At 39.7% G+C, this 22,865-nt stretch overlaps 1 protein-coding gene and 1 long non-coding RNA gene across 5 annotated transcripts in view; both read left to right on the forward strand.

Moving 5' to 3' along the window:
- Window positions 1–2,166: 2,166 nt before the first annotated feature.
- Window positions 2,167–2,710, forward strand: LOC122991870. Its single transcript, XR_006405929.1, has 2 exons — window positions 2,167–2,303; window positions 2,540–2,710. It is a non-coding gene; the product is annotated as an uncharacterized LOC122991870 (long non-coding RNA).
- A 721-nt stretch (window positions 2,711–3,431) lies between these two features.
- raph1a (Ras association (RalGDS/AF-6) and pleckstrin homology domains 1a) overlaps window positions 3,432–22,865 on the forward strand; it is a 69,333-nt gene continuing 49,899 nt past the window's right edge. For 3 of the 4 annotated variants that reach the window (XM_044365455.1, XM_044365459.1, XM_044365456.1), the window contains exon 1: window positions 3,432–3,642. The gene's annotated coding sequence lies outside the window, so the exon portion shown is untranslated. Of the gene's footprint in view, window positions 3,643–14,831; window positions 14,957–22,865 lie in introns of all 4 variants that reach the window. The other variant, XM_044365458.1, reaches the window with a different exon arrangement.

The following is a 22,865-nucleotide window of genomic DNA, read 5'->3' on the forward strand; positions in this document are numbered from 1 at the left end:
ACAATGTTTGCTGTTAAAAGGATAACACAATCTATGAGGTTTCGGCAACAATGATTATTACTGTCATCCACTGTAACACATATACACAAGTGGAGAATTACTTTGTGGTTTACAGCTGCAGCTCATATCACCTCCTCTTCCTTCCTCTTTGCTGTCTGCCTGATTGTTCTGCTGTAGGATACCCTCAATACACTAACAATGTTTTCTTATTGTGGGTCTGGCCTGCAGTGCCTAATTTTCTCCTAGGATTTACTGTTACTGTTAGCCATAGCAGCATGGATGGAGAGGGGATCAAATAATACCCTTTGCCAGCCCTGATTCCTTTGTTTTTATTATCTGCCTTTGCAGCTGTGTTGTGCAGCTTGTGTTTTTTCTGTGTGTTTTCCTTTTTCTCCAATGGCTGTATTCCCTGTGCACTATGTCCTTGGCACTCAGAATGTTACTGTTGACTCTGGGAGGGTGTGGGCAGCCATGTACGTCCACAATACACAATATCAGCATAGAGTTACCAGTCGATTCTTTTCACCCACCAGCGTCTCATGGAGGAAATGAGAAGTTCATATCCACCCCCAGATTCCACCCTCCTCCACACAAGCTTCCTGTACAACCAGCAGGATTTGTTAGAGCAAGATGATCCCTCACCAGCTTCCCACCTTTGACCTATCAGTTAGGTTCAACTAGGACTGCTTCCCAGGTGCAGTGGGGGAAGGTGTTGTGGTATTGGTGTATGTTATAGAGATCTCTTCATTTGAAAATGTGAAAGCTAAGCTTATCTTAAGTTTATCAAGTATTACAAGGAGGACATTAAACTGCAAAAAAAAAAAAAAAAAATCATGTTTAGTCGATTTTAATGGGGTAAAGGTTTACCCCTTAAAAACCCTTGAACTGCGGATAATCCATATGTTACAATCCTTTAAAGAATCCATTAATTATCCCCTTAAAATCCTACTTAAAAATTACATCATTATTACAGTTAATTAATTCATGGATTCATTTTATTTAAAAATAATAACTATTTAACTAATAACCATTAACAGTATAAATGTGCCACTGAAGTGATGTGCCAGATAGTCAATGTAGCTTGAAAAAGCTACGTAACTACATAAAACAGACATGTGACTGTGTTGTATGCACACACTTTTGTACAGCTGTGATTCAACAACCTATTTGACAACCTCACCCTTCAGTTGTCTGTCGTACCAGACTCAGACCACTAGAGGTCAGACTTTGGTATAAAAAGCATTTTAAAGACTGGACAAGGTACTGACTTAAGTGTGTGTGTGTGTGTGTATGTGTGTGTGTGTGTGTGTGTGTGTGTGTGTGTGTGTGTGTGTGTGTGTGTGTGTGTGTGTGTGTGTGTGTGTGTGTGTCATCTTGAAAGAGACCACTCCCATCAGGATAGAAATGTTTCATCATAATATAAAGGTGATGACTCACAACAACTTTGTATTGATTAACAGTGACCCTTCCCTCTAAGGAGACAAGCGGATCCAAACCATGCCAGCAAAATGCCCCCCACAACATAACAGAGCCACTGGATCCCCTCACTGTAGGGGTCAAGAAGAGTTGCTCTCCTGTTTTTGCTTACATATTGCACTAATGCACGGGCATCTTGACCACAATTTCTGACTGTATTTACTGATGTCTTTCCCATAGATCTAGATGCAGATGTCACTTTAGTCACTGTTCCTGATGAAACACCAGCTTCTTGAGTAGTCTGTGACTGAAGCTTCTGCCATCTGTACACCAACAATGAACCCTCTTTCAAAGTCACTTAGATATTTTCCTCTTGACATCCTCAGAATCAACTGGACCTCAGCATTTTTATACATGCCACAGAGCATGATTGGATGTCAGTTGCTTAATTGTACCATATAGTGCACCTGTGTTGAAGCATCTGCATTTTGTTATGTTTTTCCTCTCATTTATTCAGGTTTAATTTAATCTGTCTGTCTGTCTATATATCTATCTATATCTATATTTATATCTATATCTAGATAGATAGATAGATAGATAGATAGATAGATAGAATAGAACAGAACAGAACAGAACAGAACAGAACAGAACAGAATAGAACGGAACAGAACGGAATAGAATAGAATAGAATAGAATAGAATAGAATAGAATAGAATAGAATGACTTCATCAGGACTGATTGGTTAAGGCTGATTTCTGGGTTGGGCACGACAGGAAACAAGGCACCGGGAACGCGCAGGGCATGGATACGCGCTCCCGCGGAGTTTTTTGGGATCCGGTAAAGAGCTAAGGATACATCAAGCCAGACTATGGAATGCCGGAAGTGATGTAATTTTACTTTCACAATAAAATATCAAAAATGCATTTTCTTTATTTCTTGATCGTATTTTTTAATTATTATTATTTTAAAATAATAATGAAACCATATTAATCATTTTGATACTACAGGTTATTATTTCACCTGGCTCTGAGCACTGCTCATCTGGAAATGTTAACAACATATCTAGACATAGTACAGGATAGACCAGCAGATCATTGTCCACTAATGGCAGTTTGATCCCCAGCTCCTCCTGTGCACATGTTTAAGTGTCCTTGAACAAGACACCAAACCCCAGTTGGTCCTGATGGTTCCCCAGTGCCTTGCATGGTAGCTCGCTGCACATCACATAGTGCTTTGGACAAAAGCACTCTATAAAAGCAACGTAAATAAAATCAATAAAGAATATGAATGACAATTTGAATGCGTGTTTCATTGCAACAAATGAAGAAAAGTCTGAAAAGGCTGGATATGTGGTATAGGGTGTGTGCAAAGAAGCAGAAATCACATTTAATGTAATGAGAAAGATAAATATGTTTAGGATTAAAGGATCAGTGTGTGAGATTTAGGGGCATCTGAGGTTGCAGATTGCACCCAAATGAATACCCTTCCCCTCACCCTCCCCTTCCAAGCATGTAGAATAAGCTACAGTGGCCGTGAAACTTGCAAAAAACATGAAAGGCTCTCTCTAGAGCCAGTGTTTGATTTGTCCATTCTGGGCTACTGTAGAAACATGGCGGGCTCCATGGAAGAGGACCCACTCCCTATGTGGATATAAAGGGCTCATTCTAAGGTAACGAAAACACAATGATTCTTATTTTCAGGTGATTATACACTATTGGCAGTAAAACATACTGCCAAATCTGTTACGCTAGACACCACTAAATTCTACACAATGCACCTTTAAATGAGTGAAATTTTATTTATGGACAATATTTGAAAAATTTAAGGCTTCATTTTGAAAAGTTAATCTAATTAGTAGGTTTTATTTGAAAACTTTCTGAATAATAATGGGTCAATAAAGGTTAGTTTGTTTGATTTCTTTTTCGTTTTGTGTCAGCTGATAATTTCACACGGCTCTGTGGGAGATTTTATTGTGAAACTCACGCCCGGAAGTAGTCCATTTTGCTCGCCTTTAACTTGACAGCAGTGACAGCAGCTTTGGGATTCAGTGTGGCAGTAGGGGAAATCAGGGAAATCTGGGATATCTGGGAAAGGGGAGTCGGTAAAAACCGGGACTAAACCGGCAGAAATCCCGACGAAGCGTTGACCGTCACACCGGGAGGTTTGTCCGCTGTCTCCCGCTGCTGGCTGCGGCTTTTCTCCCAGAAATCTCCCTGCATCTGCACGGTAAGTAGCCCGATCCCCCCTCACCTAAACGCATCTCTATCCCAGCACATTCAGTGTTTTCTGTTTTTTCCTCGCTGTTTGCTTTTTGGATTTATACTCCTCACTGTTCAAACCGAGACATTTATTGTGTGGCGAACGGAGAGCAGATCCTTTAATTAACATCCGCTGGAATAAAAGCCAATTAAGCCCGTTAGTGCCTGCATGTGTATGCAGAGAAAGGAGAAGGGGTGGGGGGGTGACTCAGAAAACGACCAGCTGCACAGAAAAAAAAAGGCTTTCATTCACTTAAGCGGGTTAAATGCATTTCAGTGGTGGCTGCATGTGCGCACAGGGCTGATTTCTCCCGGTGAGCGCCGTTATTCGTTGTGCATGTGTGTTATTCGGTGCTGTATTATTAATCGCCGCAGGGCCTGCAGAACACACACTCCCGGCCTGGATGCGCAGGTTCGCCGGGGAGCAGCAGCCGGCTGACAGCGCCTCTCCAGCCGGAATATTTAGGTTCAGCGCTGCAGCTCGGAGGCCAGGCGTGCAGAGCTGACACAAGCAAGGCGTGGCATTCATATAGCATTACACAGCTATGGGCGTGTTCCCCTGCAGCTGCCATACTACTGACTTCATGCATTTTTAGTTTATTACAATTAATGTATATGCTCGAAAAAGATAATTTTATGTGGTGTCGTTTTTATTGGTATTCTCTTTAATAGGCAAGCTGGACAGGGTTAACCCCAAGTCTCATTGAAGTCATCTTAAATTCAGCATCATCAGACATGCAGGCCTGCCATCTGTCTGTCTGTCTGTCTTCCTTCTGCTCAATCTGTCTCACCAGCTTGACTTTCTGCTGTAGACAGTCTCACTGTCTCTGACTTCATGCAGGTAAACCTGTCTCACTGTCTCAGCAACCTGACAGGGTTTTGTGTAGGGGTATTGTGATCAGCCTGCCACTCCAAACATTTGGGTTTAGGCTTAATGATATGATTATTAATGTTTAGATGGAAGTCTTGAGATGGTTAAGTTTAGCATTTAAGATGAAAATGTTCATGTCAAGATCAAAGATGTTGAGCAATAATGTTTAGGTATTAGTTTGGAGAGTAAAGTTCCATCCAGTAAAGTATTTATTTATTTTTTCTCTGTCTACCAAGTCCAATTCTTAAAAAACGTGAGCCAAGATTGCAGATTGAACTAACCAACACTAACCCCAGTGGTAGATTCATGATTCTGCATCACGGTGTTCATCACCGCAGATACCTCTGATGAAGGAATTGATAGGTCAGCGTAGGGCTGGGCAATATATTGATATTTTATTGATATTGTGATATGGAACTTGATATCGTCTTAGATTTTGGATATTGTAATATTGTGATCTGGTATAAGTGTTGTCTTTTCCTGGTTTTAAAGGCTGCATTACAGTAAAGTGATGTCATTTTCTGAACTTACCAGACTGTTCTAGCTGTTCTATTATTTGCTTTTACCCACTTAGTCATTATATCCACATTACTGGTGATTATATATCAAAAATCTCACTATGTAAATATTTTGTGAAAGCACCAATAGTCATTCCTACAGTATTGTTGCAATATCGATAACGACGTATTTGGTCAAAAATATTGTGATATTTGATTTTGTCCATATTGCCCAGCCCTAGATCAACATAGGATTTCACCTATTTAAAGCAGTGCAGCACTGGTTGTATTGTACTGGTGAGAAGTCTGCTGTGAAGACATGGGCAGCAGTTTGTATTGCTTTGAGTCAGGACTTTCCAACCTTGAAAATGATCATTGTCATTTTTTCCTTTGTCTCCATCTCTGGCACAATTCTACAAGGGACACAGAGGGTATTCTACCTGGATTGTGCCCTTGCACGTATTTGATTGGCTAATGCATTTTGTTGCCAGATGAGCTTGGAAGAGTTGAGCTAGGATCAACTTTTTCTGCAAGAGTTGAAATGAATAAAGAGGCTGTTTTTGATGCGGGGATTTCTGTGGCTGAATGCCTCCTAACCCTCTCTAGCGCTCGGTATTTGTTTTTTCTACACTACTGCTAATTACTTTACTTTTGATATCCAATACAAAGCTGATACTTTTTTGATATCTTACTTTCAGAAATATAAACATGGTTTGATAATATATAATAATCATGGGCATTTTTTAAAATTTAAATCAGGAACTATCTGATCAATGCATAAGTAAGCAAGCTGAGATTTGATGCTTTGAGCTTTCAGCACCCGACAGTTTCCAATACTCTGAATCAAATTTACTCTCAGTGACTAGTGATGGAGGATTCTGTCGGCATTGTAATCTATAATCGAGCCCATCAGAGCTTAAGTGTAATCATTCTGACAGACTGAGACATTCCACCTCTATAACACACTCGCATGTGGCAAAGTGGGGCAGAACTCCGTATCTCCCAGTAGTGTTGAGGGTTAACTGGAGTATAAAAATCCCCACTGCCCTACTTCAACTAAAGGCTGCTCTGACTGTGTCTGGCAAGCCAGTCAGCCTCACACCCGCAGGATCCTTGTGTCCTTATTCACTATCTTTCACTTATTGCGTTAATTGCTGCTGTGTTTTCCGCACTGTACTGCAGGGATCCATCAAATGGCAACCAAGCAGTTTGGGTTTTCTGTTGATTGTGTTTGAGTTATGATTTGAGCACCATTGCCATTTGGCTTTCACCAATACTGAGGTGAATCAGCAGGGACCTCATGATGCAATATGACATTCATTTTCTCAGATGCTAATTAAGCATATATCCCAACTTTTGATAATATTGTGATTGAACAGTGCGGTGTCAGTTCTTCTGAGCAAGATATTGTAAAAACTGAACGGACTGATTCTTCTTCCTCCTCTTCTTCCTCTCACGATAATACCTGATGATTTTGCGTGCCCTTTCTGTAGTGCCACCGTCAGGTCTGAATTTCACATTGACACACTTTGGTTTAAAACCATTTATCTCAAAAACTACTTGTCAAAACTTATTGATTTTCATTAAATCTTCTGTTGATATTCATGTGCTGCTTCCTATTTCAGTAATACATAATTACTGTATACAGTATGTGTCGTATACAGATTATTATAATATAAGGTTTCTTCAGCAAGGTAAAAGAGAAATCTGTTTGTACTCTTTTCTACTAACCGGCAATAATATAATACTTGAGTTGACGCATGTCAGTCAAACTGCAACTTTGCAATGTCTATTAGATGTCTGTTGTGGGAATTGTACATCTGCATTTCTAGTCACGAGGCAGGCCTTCAAGTGTAAAGAGACGATGTGGGACTTGTGTGCTTCCTCTGGCAGAAACTGCAGTCATCTTGTAAATATCAATGCACTGGTTACATCTGTATCAGCTGCTCTGGTGCAGTTTGTCAGTATATTCTCACTGGTGGCTACGAGAGGTCAAACCAGGTCACCATCTGATGTTTTTTTGTTTTCTTCTTCCTCTCTGTCTGTATTTCTGTGTGTCTCCCTCTTGCCAAGTGTATGGAAAAGTCATCCCTCCTTTTCTCAGGAAATTCCTCCTCGTCCCAGGGGTAAGACAGGCAGAGAGGGTGTGAAGGAACAACAGAGTACATCTGCTAGGGACACTCCACTCCAGGCCTTGATTTCTTATTTAGTCATTTTTATTTTGTTCTGAAAGTAACACTATTTTAGCATGGTAAGGCAGTTGTGATTAAGGAGTGTTTTGACACTTTTCCTGGTTGGTGTGTTCAAGAAAGCTCAGACATTTTGAGACATCTGGCAGTTGTGAATCCATCATTTTAATCTAAGAAGCAACCACCACTACGAAAAAGCACATGTAAAATTTATCACACCCGTTACTGAAAACATGTGCCTAAATGTGCACTTACCACATTTGAAACATCATTTCACATGTACATGAATACTACTAACATATAGTACAGTCTGTTACGCTGTAGTGTAGTGTATAGTGTAATGCAGCACTACTGTGTAGTAGTCTATAGTGCAGTCTGTTTTGCTGTGTCAGTGCTAACCCTGCAGAGACACTCACACATTAAACTGCATTAGGACTGGAGCAAGAAATTGGAGATGTGTGTGTGTGTGTGTGTGTGTGTGTGTGATGGACAGTTTGTCTGGTTGGCAGTGGTGTAGAGTGCCTATTTGCTTATTGCAATGCGATAAGGGTTGCCAAGTAGATAAAATGCAAGGCTTCTTGGCTAACTCGCCTAATGTGGGCTGGCAAGTATGGCTAATTTGAACCTGGAGGTTCAGTCAGGTTACTGGCTAACCTAAACACTGCATACTTGTCTAGATTCAATTAGTGGTGTATGGCTGCAACAAACTATTATTTTGTTAATCGATTCATCTGTCAGATATTTTCTCAATCTCCAGTTGTTTGGTCTATAAAATGTCAAAAAATGGTGAAAAATGTCACTGTTTCCTCAAGCCCTACATGCAACATCAGATGTCTTGTTTTGTCCCGACCAACAGTCCACAAAGATGTTCTATTTACTGTCATAGAGGACTAAAGAAATTAGGAAATGTTCACATTTAAGTAGTTGGAAAAAAAGAATTTTGACATTTTGTCATAAAAAATGACTCAAAGCGATGGGCTATTAAAATAGTTGGTGATTAATTTTCTGTGGTTCGACTAATCGTTGTAGCTCTAAAGTGATGGTTCTCAAAATTCCTCCTCTATTAAGAATTTCCATTTTCAGTGGCTGCCATTAATTTGATATTCATTGGTAATATCTGTCATGGTGACTGTGACAGTATGTTGCCTTCCTCCTTCTCACAATTTAAACTCCTTCCACAAATGAGTTGTCACCAGTAGAGACTGCTGTTCAGATGCACTCCGTTGACAGTTTATTACCAAGTACACTTAAGACAGGCTCAGACTACAGTATACGAGTTTTGGGCCGATTTATCCCCGATTCACCCCTCCTGACAATTGGAGGAGAAATCTGGTCTGGGACCTTGGTTGGTACTAATGTTCGGCCCAGATTATCTGGTAATGTGAGGGGTTTACAGATCCAATCTTAAATCTCCAGAACTGCTCACAGACTCATCAGGGCCACCCCGATAATTTCAAACATGTTTGATATTTAGGATTTAAAATCTGGATGATTATGTCACTGCTTTGCGAGCGGAACCCACAATAGCCAATGAGAGAGACAAGTCTAGAAGGAGATGAAAGTGAATGAATGGAAAGAAACAACAACAAGCTGTTGTACGGGTGCATTGGACAGCTGAGATGGACGAAAGGCTTGTCAATATGTGGCAATAACACGACTGCCTATACTAATGAAATGGTATAGTTTCAATCCAGTTGGGATTAGATATTGGATTAAATTTTAAAGAAAACCTTTTGTTTTTCCTTGGCATCTAATTTTTTAACAAAGTCAAAATCCAATGCCAGGAAACTGAATTCAAACAAACATTTACAATGATTAAAATCGATGATTCAAGTGGAAGGTGAATTGATTTTAAAAAGTAAAAGTACACAACAGAACAAGGAGAGAAAGCAGTGAGTGTTAGCTCACTGACTCACTGATTAAAATTGTTTGAAGCCATTTAAGGACATTTTAAGGTCACACGATATTATTTCAAACACACAAGCTGCCTGTGCTCTCTTTATAGACTGAACTGACTGATATACCAGCTGTGTGTGTGTGTGTGTGTGTCTTGCAAGTTTTGGCATTAAGAGTCTCATGTATCTTGTTTCCTCTTTATATCTCATATTAATGTTGATGTTGAATCTGTGTGTGTGCGCGTGCTGAATACAATGACTCAGCCTGCGTGAGTTTCTCCTTCCCACACACACATACAGACAAACATTGTATTAATGGAGTATCCAGATGAGGTAACAGTGCCTCCCCTTAGTTAACTGTTCTATAAACCAAACAAGCTGTTAGAGACCAATGAGACCAATGAGTCACAAGTAAACAAAATCATCAGCAACTTAAAAAGCTGACACCATGTTTGTTAAATCACACAATTGTCACACAACTCCCCCATAACACATTTGGTTAACTTGTCTTTTAAGCACAGTTTCTTCCCTGATGACTGGAAATGTGCCATTGTCATACCTATTTTTAAATCTGGAGACCACCTTGAAGCCAGTAACCATATCATCAAAGGTTCAACCATCAAAGGTTGCTGAGAAAGTTGTCATTGAACTGAACAACTGACAACATTTCTTAATACAAGCAATTTACTTGGTATGCAGTTTGGCTTTAGAGCAAATCATTCCACCGGAACTGCTACCTTGCACTTTGTAGAGCAAATTAAATCAAGGCTCGACAAAGGAGGAGTAGTTGGTGCTGTATTTTTAGATCTGCGTAAACCATTTGATGCAGTCAATCATGATGTTTTAATATCGAAACTCTCTAAATTTAACTTCTCATCTAGAGCACTGGCATGGGTGTCTTCATATTTATCTAACAGGATGCAATGTGTTAAAGTTTGTGACGCAATGTCCAGTAACATGAAGTGTACGATGGGTGTTCCACAAGGGTCAGTGTTAGGTCCCCTATTATTTAGCCTGTATATTAATGATCTCCCTCAACAGTGTCATGATGTAGAACTGAAGATTTAAGCAGATGACACTGTTGTATACACAAATGCCAAAACAGCTGAATTAGCAGCTGCCAAGCAAACGGTTGCACATTGGCTTGATCAATCATGTCTGAGTCTAAATGTAAACATGGTACAACCTTCTAACGCTGATATTCATAGTCACTGATTTTAAATATCTCATCGTGGTACTGGATCCAAATTTAAACTTTAAGAAACATGTTTAAAAATGGTTAAAACCATAAAGTACAACTTAGTGAATTTAAGACAGAAACTGTCTCTCTCTGGACGCAGCCAAGATAATTATGCATGCTATGATCCTTTCCCATATGTCTTATTGCATCACATGTTGGGGGCAGGCTGGTGAAACAGACCTCTTGAGTCCTCATACAAACAAACTCTGAACAAGTACAAACAATGCATTTCCGTCACTTTAGGATGGTGGAGAAATACAATTTACTGAGCTTTTATTTGACAAGCATACATTTGTGATATTATAGTATTTTGTGTAGTGTGTGTGTGTGTGTGTGTGTGTGTGTGTGTGTGTGTGTGTGTGTGTGTGTGTGTGCGTGCTTTTTCTTTGCTCTGACCTGCCAAGGGACTACAGATGCGAATTAGCTTGAAGCAATATTCTGGTACAGTGCATCAAATGGTGACATTTATGTTAAAGCTGTACACTGTCCCTTTTATAAGAACATAAAAAAACACAGAGGACAAACAGTGAGCACTAACAGTGAAATGGACTCTGATGGTGTGTTCATTTAGAAAATTGTGTTAGGTGCATTTTCAAGACTTTCATCTTACCAAAACAGTAGAAATGGGATTTTGCTGGTTCTGTGGTACTATTTCTGTGGTATGTGTATCAGGGAAACCCCATACAAATTCCTCAGGGTTCAGAGGTCAGGGATGTCATTTGGAAGGCTGGTGTTGGTGTGATGGACATTCCTCTCATAGTCCTTGTGACGTGGTCAAACAACAAGTCTTGGAAAACAAACCAAAACTCCACCAATTTTCAAAGTCTGTTTGTCGGAGTATTACTGCATATTTGGAAAAAAAGTTGTTTAAAACCTTTTGTGGCTCCAGAGGGAATGTGAAATCTGATAAATGGCCTCAGGTGATGTCACTTGACAAGTCTGAAAATGAAAGAAAATCTGGAGTTAGGAAGCAGACCTCTGTAGACTTCTCCTCATCTCCGCTTGCAGTTAGCAGATTGAGGCTACATTAGCCGTTACTAGCATAGCAGACAGCGCTCTAAGATCGAACTGTCAGCAGTCGAATTGCATTGTAGGTAATGTAGGTGGTAAGGCCCAACTGATACTGGACTTTTGGGGCTGATGTGATACCGATATTAGGGAGTAAAAAAAATTCTGATATCGATGTATTGGCCAATAATCTGATATATACAGAAAATATACATAAACATACATTTTTTGCAATGATCTCTCAAATGTGGTTATCAAACACAAAGATATGTAACGGAGGCATGATATTTTACAGTTTAACAATAAACTTTATTGTATAAAATGACATCAGTGCACTGAAACAGTTAACTTCACTGGGAATCTAAAAATGATAAATAACTATGATACCGATATATCTGTGATAGGCCAATATCGGTTGATAACATTGGCTGACAGATATATTGGTTGGGCTCTAGTAGGCGGTAGGTATTGACATGGAAGAAGACTGTGTGGAAACAAAGACAACATTTGTGCTGTATCAATTTTGATCCCTTTTTTTTCAAACTGTCCATTGTGAGTCAGTGTCGACGACAGTGTTATAGGAGTGCATTGCTAAATTATTGCAGTACTCTTTTAACACAGGCAGCAAAAATGTAGACTCAAAGCAAGTTCATCAAAAAGATGCAGAACATTTTTGTAGACAAGCTCCAACAGCTGTGTTGTGTTTTAGTTTCTGTTGATTCCCATTGCTGTGGCTACACATTGTGATACCACATGTTAACCAGCCCTAGAACAAACTATTGTTATCATTTGAAATCTTTTATATTAGTGCAGATATAACACATAAGTTTTGGTACTGATACCAAACCCCTTTGTCATTTAACAAAATAAGACATTTGCCAAAGGTTTTCGGCTGCAACTAATAATTATGTTCATCATTAGTTAATCTGCTGATTATGTTTTCATATTTTTATTTTAATTTAATAATGTTGGTGTATAAAATGTCAGAAAATTGTGTGAAAATACAGTTTCTAACAATTACATTTTCCCTTTCTCTATTTCTCTAAATTAAATAGTCTGAAATAGGCAAAATAGGCAAAATTGTAAAATATATGAATCTGACAAGAGATTTTCACTGAGATTACCCCTGTGCCTTATGAACAATTTGGGCTTGAAAATGTCATGAAAAAAAATGAGGGGAGCTTTCTACAGGGTAGAAGAAATAACCTGAAAACATTTTTTTGGACTCCCAGACCTAGACAAGAAAGATATGCATGTGTTTTGCACACTGATAACATTTGGTACTTGACAGTTTTTTGATACTCTGTGCCATGGGCACATTTTGGTCGGTACCAGTAAAGTATTGAGACTGAATACCTAGCCACAGTAGTAAGCCTGATCAAATTTTCCCCCTTTTAATATTCACTATCTGCAGAACTCCAATTATAAAAGCAATATTTTTGACAGTTGCATTGAGAAAATGTAGTTTCTAAATATAGCAACATTATGGCTTTACCTTTATTTTTATGCTGTCCTTTAGTGTGTTGAACAATACTTCAGAGAGAGGAATGTTAGCGTTTATCTGCTGTGGCAGGAAGCTTTGGACAGGCTTTCATACGGCCTCCCTTCATCTCCAGCATGAACAAAACACTTAAGTTCAAATACAGTTTTCAACCAAAATCAGCAGTCTGTCTCTCACTCTAATTCCAGACAGATGTAGAGTCATTCTGGCTGCTGTTGCTGTGTTACTGCACAGACCTCGTTCTTGGAAAATTCAATCTCATTTCTTCTTCTGTTTTTTTTTTTTTTTTTTTTTTTTTTAATTCTTTTATTTTTCCCCTTCGTGTTTTTCCTCTGAGCAGCATCACTCTCGCCAAGCCACTTTCTCTCTCCTACCCTCTCTCTCTTTGTCTTCCTGTGTCTATGTCTCTCAGCCCTTATGGAGATCCAGGAGCAGGCTGTGCAGCTGGAAATCAGGACTTTCATTTTGACTGTGTTGCGTCGAGGCTGACTCTGTTTCCCTTGTTTTTAAAGTTCATACTTTCCATGAACACTCTTGACGTAGGAGTGGTGGAGAAGCACTCCAACTCTTTACATAAAATTCAAATTTATTGTCCATCAGAAGGCAATGGAAATAGCCTTGTCATTGACGTAACTCAAGTAAAAATACGTACGCACAGAGAAACAAGAGCTGTATCTGAAATCATCCCCTCTCTATATAATAGACACTCAATAGTTTACTAAATAGTAAGCAGCAAGTTGAGAGTTCGAGATTCTTAGCAGAAAGTAGTGTACATGTCATGAACATTACTTTTTTCCTTAAACTGTAGAATTTGAGGGTACTACAGTTGTATGCAAAAGTTTGGGCACCCCTTGACAAACAACATATTTTGGTGATATTTTTTTTTAATTGAAAAGATGTAAACACAGTCTCTCTAAGACATGTAATATAAAACACAATATTTTCAGCAAACATTAATGCATAGTTACTTTTTATGTCATAAATTGTACCATGTGCAAAAGTTTGGGCACCCTACATAGTCAGTACTTAGTAACTATCCCTCTGGCAAATATCTCAGCTTGCAAATGCTTTTTGCAGCCAGCTAAAAGTCTTTCAGTTCTCTTATTTGGGATTTTCTTCCATTCTTCCTGGCAAACAGCTTCTAGTTCTGCAATATACTAACTGTCAACATTCCTGTTTGTGCTGGTTTACTTACCCAGCCTCATTGCTTATAGCAGCTACTACAGGTTATCAGCCAGGAAAACAAATCTGTCAACTGTCTCTCGCTTCAGAGCGGATCTGTGGCAGGTCCCAGTGTTGCTAGCAGTGCTGAATGCCCTCTCTGAAGGGGCACCAGTGGCAGGAATACAAATGTACTTCCTGGTCAAGCTTGCCACCTTGCTTGGTGAAGCCTCGACCACTCCAGTGGATCTGCCTCACCATCAACCTCCAGTGCCTGCAGGTAGCTCTTGAGCTCAACTTCAGTTGCATCTCTGTTGGAGAGGGTAACTGGGCCAGGTTGTTGAACATTAGTCTTTTTGAAAGAGCTACCCAGACTTTGCTTTGCTTTCTTTGGTGCCACTGTTTCTGCAGCTTTTTCTGCAGCTCCTCCTTCTGTAGCTTCTCTGTGGAAGTTGCCTGCCTTTCTAGCAGTGACTGAATCTCTGCTGCAGCTTTGGTTTTGATGTATTTTTTCCTATGTAACTGCTTTGAAACGTGGATCTAGGAGAGAGGCCATGTCTAGCAGGTCTTCTGTTGCAGGGTCAGACTATTTCTCATTTAAATACTGGAGGATGGCCCTCTTCATGTCCTTTTGTCAGGTCTGTCAACAGTGTTATTGAGAAGATGGATCACAGGTTTGAGGTATGACATACTGATGTATTCTTCCCCTGACAGTGCATCTGTGAAATCAATCAGGGGGTTGAGGGTCTTGCTCACTGATTCCAAAATATCCATCTCTTGCCATGTTGGTGCCAGGTGCTGGGTTTTCTTATCAACTTTAAGGACCTGAGATATGGCCTTCTGCTGTTCAATCGCCATCTGGATCATTTTCTGTCAAGACCCCCATCTGGTTGGCATTGCAGTAATGAAGCGGTGAGGAGGTAGGCAAAGTTCAGCCAGGGTCAGATTTACCTCTTAGCTAATTTCCATCTGTGGTTCGCAGGCAGGTACACACAGAACAATCACCGGACACTATAAACATTCATTTACATTTAACACACATAGTCTCTATCACACTAATTATAACACTATCTTAAAGGCCTTTCTGTCAACTGTTTGAAAAGGAACCATGTCCTTACTCATGTACACAGTGACAGCATTTGTTATGTCGCGCCATCGCTGACTTTTTTCCTGGTAAGGACAGCCTTTGGAAAATGCCTGAGAAAATGATGTCTGATTTGCAGAGCCAGCTTTTTTCTTCCCACCGCTGCTCGACAATTCACTTAACGTTCGCGGAGGACGCATTCTCCAACGACGAATCCTACGGTGAATCTTCTTTCCAGCAGATTAAGTACGGTTTAGTGCATTGCTGCCTCCCACTGGTGTAGTTACATCATTGCCACTTTGGATCTGTGAGGGCTCTACCAGTCAGCACAGTGTGTTCAAAATTCATTCTGTCGGCCAAATTCATAGGGGTGTACTTTCTATACCATTTATACCCTCCATCCCTATTTCAGCTTCAGCTTTTTTACAGACAGTGTGATGTTTGCTTCCAGAATTTGCTGGTATTTAGTGGAATCCATTCTTCCCTCCACTTGTGCAATGTTTCCTGTTGCCACTGGCTGCAAAACAACCCCAAAGCTTGATAGATCCACCCCCATGCTTAATAGTTGGCAAGATGTTCTTTTCATGAAATGCTGCTCCTTTTTTTCTCTAAACATACCTTTGCTGATTGCTGCCAAGGAATTCTAGTTTAACTTCATCAGTCCACAGCGCTTGTTTCCAAAAAACATCAGGCTTCTGTAGATGCTCTGCTACTACGGAAGTTGGATTTTATGATGAGGACGCAGGTAAGGTTTTCTTCTACTGACACTTCTTTGAAGGTCTTGTTTGTGTAAGCATCGCTGCACAGTAGAATGGTGCACCACCACTCCTGCGTCTGCTAGTTTTTGAAGTCAAGTGGGGGTTTTGATTTGAAAGGGCAGTGCTTTTGGTCTTCCAGATCATCTTGACCTCCACAGTTCCCCTAAACTGCCATCTCTTAATTACATTTCACACTGTGGAAACTGCAAGCTGACAGTGCTTTGCCACCTCCTTGTAGCCTTCCCCTGCATCACGGGCATCAATAACTTTCATTTTCAGAGTCTTACACAGCTGCTTAGAGGAAGGTTGCCGAGTGTCCACACAAGGTTTTAAGAGTCAGACAATTTGTAAAGCTTTGAAATTGGCACCAGCTGACATTTCCTAATGACAATTGTTGACATGCCTCGGGCCTAATGAGCTGATTAAGTTCTGAGATCTTGTAGAAAGAATCTGATACTTTGGAACTCTTAGGGTGCCCAAACTTTTGCACATGCCACAACAATGTTTTTATTTATTTTTTTTATTTCTGTTCACTTTATGACATAAAAGTAACTGTGCATTAATGTTTGCTGAAAATATTTTTTTATATCCTTGAGAGGCTGTGTTTACATATTTTCAATTAAAAAATTCACCAAAATATGTTGTTTGACAAGGGGTGCCCAAACCTTTGCATACAACTGTATATAGTGGATAAATTTGCACACAGAATTCAGACACTCCATTAAAAGCGTGAGAGTCTACAGCCATGATGCTCATATTGACGATGCTGATGTTAAAGGGGTTACTCCACCAATTTTACACATCAGTGTTATAGGAGTGCTATACTAAATTTACATATACATATACATACATATAAAAACACTGAGCACATATTTGAAATATAACTGGTTACGTTTTCGCCTGAAAAACTTTAAGTGACACAATAACAGTTGTTGCACAAAAATTCTAAGAGTTATGAGCCTGGCTGAAATTCTCCATCATCACCACTGATTGATGCTAAATGCATTATGCTACACCCCAAGTTCACACAAGTATCCTTGGTAAAACAGGCAGAGCAAGTCATTTGGACCACACTTACCTAAATGGAGATTCTGAAGTGGCTACTTGAGCCGTGACTGATGGCGTTTCACAAGTACACACATGGACACGGATTGAAAAAGGCCTGTGGACACAGCTAAACATATAATCCACTAGTAGCACAATTACAAATGGAAAGGGGTAAGTTAGCTGTTAGCATGTTAGCTTCACATTGTAGTACAAAGCAGTAAAACAAGTCACAGTAATTATACCTTAAGCTCTGCTACACAGCCTCTGTTGTGTGTCAGCGATATGTGATGGAGATGATGTTATTATAGTGTGTGTGAGTCGATTGACTTGAAAAGACTGTAAGCCTGTCTGCTTTCCATTGCTCACACTAAGTGAGAAAAGTACAGGCATTTAACCTGAGTGTGTGTGTGTAGCTTGACATGTGTGTTAATATAATGACTTGGAGCGCGCCTGGAACAGCTACTGTTTTTCTGTGAAAACACACGCACTCACACGTGACCCGGGTCCATACCAAACCACAGCTACCTCCCACGTCCAGACGGCTCTCTAGTGGAGCTGGAAAGTATGTGAGCCTTCTTTTTGTCTGCCGACTTTGTCTCAGTGGGAATCAAAACAGTGAAGATGAAGATTAATACTGTGAGGCTCTTGTGTACCGCCAAGCTACACGACAGGATCAGCTGTGACATAGGTCAGAGTTCAAACTCACACCACTCATGGCAGTATCTGAACTAGAGCCCACTGAGAATTACTGTGCAAAATAAACTTTTTTATTTTGGAATATTCACTACACAGTATCTACGTAAGAGTTCAATGTGGTTGACTCTTGAATGGGAAGTTGCCAACTCAAATCCTCTAAATGGTTTGGAAAAATGTGGAGATGGAAAGTGAAGGAGGAATATGCTCGCCTACCTCAGAAATTACTGTGTAGGTGTCTTTCAGCAAGGAACAAATCTGCCCAAAACTCTCCGACTCCGTTAAAAACAGATGTATTTAACATTTCCTCCCTTTTTGGCAGCTTAGTGTGTGTTTCTTCCTGTGGTAAACTGGCCAATCGGATAGGGTTTATGATGTGACTCTATATCCAGATATTTCTAGCAACATAGTTGAGTAGGACTTTACTGTTCTCATTATATTGCAACTCATTTTAACAGCAAGCCAAACTCCGTCCAATAAATGCATAAGAGTCAGGGATCATCTTAGTTTTGCCTTTTGAATCATGAATCAAAAGTGAAACTGCAGAAGAACACAACAAAATACATAAGCAATTTAAATAGTGTTGGAGCTGGTGCAATGACAAGGTAGCTATGGCTTACTGCTACATACTACATGAATTTTAAATAAGCCAAAATGTCAGAAATGGCAAGCACGTGTTACATCTCAGCAATTACAGCATATATCTTACAAAGTTCACAAAAGCATCCTCCTCGCAAATATCACCAAATACAATTACAATATGAGGTTAAATAACACAGAAGCTTTCAGATGATGCTTTCACAAGCTTAAAAAATAAGATGCATGTCTGGTTGAGGAGAAATGGCTGCTTTCAGGTCACATGAGAACTACTTTCTTTATAAACGGGTTATTTCCTGTTGTAACAAAACCACCACTAGGAGGTGCTAAAATAACTCAAAAGCCTGGGGAAGGACAAGGACCATGCTTATGTAGTAATATTTTTCTCTGGATTTTGCTGTCTCTTTGACAGTTCAACTGATGGATATTGGAAGTTGTATGCAAGAATTATAATTTGTGTAATGATCAGAATTTGAATGTCTATTTCTTTTTTACTTTATGATTCAAACTAAAGCTGTGTTGATTGTTTTGCCCCAACTAATCAGTAGTGACTGATGTATCCGTCCTGTCAAGATCATGTTCAGCCAACACAGCCAGTCGTGTTTGCTAGGAGCAGCTGATGTTTGTCATATCCATTGAAGACAAATGCCAAGTTATTTCTATAAGTCGTCAACCTATATAGCTCTGTTAATTTCATCCACAATTGTGGCATTTTTCTGGATGTTGAACAGGAAAATAATGTCCCCTTTCCTCAGCTCCAAAATCAGAGATGTGAGCCGCAATTCAGAGGTCTGAAACCAGACTAGGTGACTGTAACTGTACATAGTTGGTTGGCCATTAATCTTAATGTTGATGGCGCAGTCCACAGCTCCTCCTATCCACATGTCATGTGTTTGTGCACCAGACACTGATCTGTAAATGCTCCCAGTGTATATACCTGTATGTAGGGAAACAAATTGAAGTCAAAAAGCATCTGCCTAATGGGATGTACTGTAATCCTGTGTGAAGCAAGCTGTGATATACTTTCAATAGCTGGCCCATCAGCAGATATATTGGCACGTCTGGTGAGGTATGCATTGACTCTGATATATGGATAAATCCAAATTCATGCTGCAACAGGTTGGTAATCTCTTCTAAAGTTCAAGTGTTAGGGTAGGTCGAAAGTCCTTAGGGTGAGCTGGGCCTGGGACCGTCTTAACTGAGGACTTGTTAGAACTGGAGCTGGTCTGATGTTTTTTTGCTGAGTCAGATTCAGTCACTCATTCTGCTCTATGATTATCTCCATAACTCTATATAAGTGTGGATATGTGTGTCTGAGCAGGTTTTTCAGTAGTGAAGAGTAATTACTCGTCTATTTCTCCTCATCTTGTGCTATTTGCAGAGCTTAGAGAGTTACTTACTGAAAACTGCAGTATATGTGTTCCCTCCAAAGGGCCAAAAAGTAGACATAGGGTGTACAACACCACACATAAATAGTAAATAAAATACACACATACACCCACAAAACACACTAAATGCATTTTCTGTCATTATTGGTTCACTCTTTTCCTGTTTCTTTTTCATGTTGAAAGGTTCTCGTACCTACCACAGATGTTGTTTCTGGCAGGAACCAATTCAATCGTGGACAGACTGAAGTGGAAAGTTTTGCTTTTTTCATAATGCGAGACATTTGGTTTGGGTGTCACTGCGTGTGCCTTGAAGGAAAATTCTACTCTCAAACCACTGTCATGTACTGGGAGCTAAAATTGGTCTGTTTTTGGAGGTTTTTTGATGGGGGTGTTAAATGTCAGCAGTGTAGTGGGAGTTTAAACAAAGTATAGATACTCAGAGGGCCCGATTGATGGAGCAAAATACTAACACTACCATATTATACTGATTATTTTTTGGCTAGTATGATTGAGAAAAATGTATTATTTAGTATCAGTTATCGTCAGTTGTATTGTGTCCAAACTTTTTGGGCCAATTTTAAGTGAATTTTTCACATTTCTGCAGAATAAAATGTGAATCATGTTTCTATCAACTACCTTCATGCAGATATAAGATGGGATTTTTGTTTTCCCAGAATAAGGGAAGTATTGATCTGATTTGTAACTCCTTTCTGTGAAAACAGTGCTGGTTGGCAGATTTTGTTACCTTTGGACAGAATGAGGTCAGCCATTTCTGCCTGTTTCCAGCCTTTACACTAAGCTAAGCTAAGCTAAACTAACTGGGTGCTGGCTGTTGCTTCTTACAGTACCTTATAGACTTGAGAGTGGTATCAATCTTCTCATCTAACTCTATACAAGACAAGGTGTATATCACAAAATGACAATCTATTCCTTCATCATCACCAAGATGTTCCATATTATGGCTGCAACTAATGTTTATTTGATTAATCGATAATAAAGTCAAGTCGTTTGATCTATAAAATGTAAAAAAATGGTGAAAAATGTCAAACCCTGTATCCCAAGGCCCAAGGTGGCATCCTCAAATATCTTGTTTTGTCTACAATAGTTCACAACCTAAAGATATTTAGTTTACCATCACAGAAGAGGCAAGAAACTAGAATATATTCACATTTGAGAAGCTGGATTCAGAATTTTGAAAAATTTCTTTTCTAAAAAATGATTCAAAATGATTAATAGATTATCAAAATAGTTGCCAATTAATTTAATAGTTAGCAACTAATCGATTAATCATTGCAGCTCTATTCTATATTAAGTGAAAGTTACAACTCAGAGTCAAGCTTTTAGTGGAAAATATTCAACTTTGAGAAAATTTTCCCATTCACTTTAACAGTCAAAATCTTCTTGTTACCAGAACTTAGTGGCACTTAACAGTTCAGATTTGAATCTTAGCTGGCTAGCTAACAAGCTAACACAGACAGTCCAAGGCGGCTAGGTTAAACTTGGCCCTTCAACTAGCTCACTTAACTGGTGGTTAACATAGAATAGATACTAAATATGGCCCGATTTTATGTTTTTGTCAGGTGTGGAGGAGTGTTTTTTCTGAATCTAATTACACAGTGATGTAGACTAAGGCTTATTTGAATGATTCTGAATATGATATGATCATCCAAGAGCAAACTGTTGGGTCTTTCTGTGCCTTTTGCGCCAATGTGTGCAGTGGATATAGGATACACATCGAGATGCATTCAGCCTTGCCAGTCTAACTCTTTTTTTGCTCTTCTGCTCTTCAGCAGTAGTTTAACCCAGTAGTAGCTTAGTGACCTTGTGTTGAGTGTATGAGACAGTGCTCAATCTCTGTGTGTGTGTGTGTGTGTCAAAGCAGAAAAGCAGAGTGCTGTGATTCTTCCTGACAGTTCTGCAGTGCGACCGACTCCACTGCAGCAACTGTAAACCTGTGTGTGTGTGTGTGTGTGTGTGTGTGTGTGTGTGTGTGTGTGTGTGTGTGCCTCCATTTATGCTTGCAGTTGTGTCTGAATAACAATCATGAAGAGGCCTCTTAACACCAGTCTTGGTTTTGAGGGGTTGTGCGTGGGCTCACAGGCAGTTTATTTCTTATTGCAAGACTCAACAAGCATTTCACCATCAACAGCCAGTCACCATAATTCTGTGTGTACGTGCACACTGACGATGCCATTGACTCGGCCATATTGCTAGTTTGTTTTTTTGCTATGTATTTATTTGAATCTGAATTTATTTACTGCTTCCTTGTTGACCCATGGAGAAAGGAAAAAAATAATATGTACTATAACCCTAACTGAGGAAACATTGTGCACAGATTTAGTGTGGCAGCAGAAGTTCCAGTGGTCAGTCATGCCAGATGTAGAGGATATGTCATAACATCAGCCATCAACCAAGTTGCCTGCAGTGTGAACGCCTACTTACTTCCTGAAAAGCTGATGTTTTGGAGATGTTTTATATCCAGCAGTTACAAATCAAAATGTCATGTATCTAAATCTAGCTCAGTGTGGAGCAGGTCTCATTTCTCATTCATGCTTACTTAAGTGACATTTTCTGATTATTGACTTGAATTTCAATTTAAGAAGGAACTGCCAACAGAGCAGCTTCTATTCTATTCTATTCTATTCTATTCTATTCTATTCTATTTTTCTGCCCTCCAGTCCTGGCAGTATGTGCCCTATTTGAATTACAAAAAAAAAAAAAAACACAGGCTGCACATTTAACCTCAGGCAATGTGTGTGTGTCAGTTCAGTAGGCAATGTAGGAGAATGTACGGAGTAATGTGACCTGACGGCTGGCCTAGTCTAGGCAGGGTGGGTTGTTATATGTGTGTTAGCTGGTTACTAGGCAGACCTGTATAATATTCATAAGTTAGGGATTCATTCTCTTTGTATTTCAGCTGCAGGGCGTTGACACTGGCAGGATTGAAGGCTTGATTCCCACTGGACCTGTTAAATACTGGCAGAAAGAGGACATTTTGTAAAGCTTGCTTCAGTAACATCATCTTTACAGTATCAGGGATGCATTGAGGAGTTAAGTGGCACCAGATTTAAAATGTCGACCTGTCTCTGTATGTCTGCGGCCTTCAGTTGCTGGTAGACTAAACTGTCTGCTGTCAAGAGACAAGCTGTCCTAAATAGGTGTGTGTGTGTCGGGGGGAGTCTACCACCCCTGCGCTTTAAACTTCTCAGTTGCTAATATCACACACACACTCACATACACACACACACACACACACACACAC

Source organism: Thunnus albacares, chromosome 11, assembly GCF_914725855.1.
Source record: "Thunnus albacares chromosome 11, fThuAlb1.1, whole genome shotgun sequence".
In the NCBI taxonomy this organism is placed as follows: Eukaryota; Metazoa; Chordata; class Actinopteri; order Scombriformes; family Scombridae; genus Thunnus; species Thunnus albacares.